Raw genomic sequence first — 1,364 nt, 5'->3', positions numbered from 1 at the left:
AGAACTGTGCAGCGCTGACATTTCTGATCTCTATTTTAGTCAAAAAAGAAAATAAAACAGAAAATGAAAAGTAAAATCTCTTTAATTACATCAGTCAAATATTTGTAAAATATATTTAGTCTCACATTTGAAGTACTTTACAGAAATTGTTAAACGAATGTGAGTCTGTAAAAGAATGACTGCTATCTTTAAAACTCTGCAAAGGTTTCTGTGAAGGACTCGAGAGAATGTGTGTCGATATAAAACACAGATGAAGCTCCTGTAGTAAAGTTTCTCTTCTCTCTTTGTGTCATTAGTGTAAGATCAGGCTCACATGTGTCTGTGAAGAGTGACCGGTCAAAGAATGGTCACATGCTGAACTTCAGTGAGAAAAAAACATCTATCAAAAGGTATTTATTATCTTTGACATTATAATGTAGTGTTGGCTTATTTCTCCTCTAAGATGCTTGTGATAGAAATGAATGAAATAACACAATACATCACTGATTTCCTCTTTATTGAACTCAGTCTGGAGCTTCTTTCCAGAAACACAATTACACAAGCAGCCACAAGGAGGTATACATTAACCATGAAAAATAGATCATGCAGCCAAACATGAATATGTCTTTCCATCTCTCCATAGTCATAGATGAACAAATGCATGTCTATACTGAGCTTAATTACCATCCTCAACAGTAAAGCTCTTTAAATGAGACTGAAGCAGCTCCTGTAGTAAAGTGTTTTGTTCTCTGTGTCATTAGTGTAAGATCAGGCTCACATGTGTCTGTGAAGAGTGACGAGTCAAAGGGTGCACCACCAAACTTCAGTGAAGAAACATCACGAACCAAACAGTATTTGATGTGTTTCTTATTTTTCTTTAAACATAGACTGTGTCAGAAAGTGTATCAGCGAATAATTGTCATAAAACTTATAGTCCATAAATTTATCACAGTATTGTTTTTCTCTTTGCTAAAACTGTTTACAATATATTTTGGTCATATTTGTCCTAAAAATGCAGTATTTTGATTTATTTTATTTACTATTAGGCTTCAGTATGAAACATTAGATCCAGATTTACAGTCTCACAGGAACCACAAGCATTTTACAGACAGTCTCCTGCAGATCTTCCAGGTAATAAAACACATTTTCAGAAATATTTAATAATTATAATAAACAAATATGTTATTGAATAAGAGCATGACATACATTTTATTTCTAATTTTTCTGAATGAGAACCTATTTTAATTCATATTTACAGCTAATTAACGTTTGTCTCAAATTGATTTTTTATGAATATTTTAATCACTGAATAAATAATTTTGACCAAATATAGATAAAGATTTTTTCTGTCATTTATTTTTATCTTGCTTTGTAGGATCTTGAGA

General features: G+C 31.6%; 1 long non-coding RNA gene across 1 annotated transcript; it reads left to right on the top strand.

Moving 5' to 3' along the window:
- The first annotated feature begins 300 nt into the window (after positions 1-300).
- Positions 301-1,364, top strand: LOC107580625 (uncharacterized). Its single transcript, XR_001608672.1, has 4 exons — positions 301-389; positions 741-830; positions 1,026-1,110; positions 1,355-1,364. It is a non-coding gene; the product is annotated as an uncharacterized lncRNA (long non-coding RNA).

The sequence above is a fragment of the Sinocyclocheilus grahami genome, unplaced genomic scaffold (genome assembly GCF_001515645.1).
Source record: "Sinocyclocheilus grahami isolate Dianchi unplaced genomic scaffold, SAMN03320097.WGS_v1.1 scaffold37954.1, whole genome shotgun sequence".
NCBI classification, from domain to species: domain Eukaryota; kingdom Metazoa; phylum Chordata; class Actinopteri; order Cypriniformes; family Cyprinidae; genus Sinocyclocheilus; species Sinocyclocheilus grahami.
This window is presented reverse-complemented; position numbering and strand designations above follow the sequence as displayed.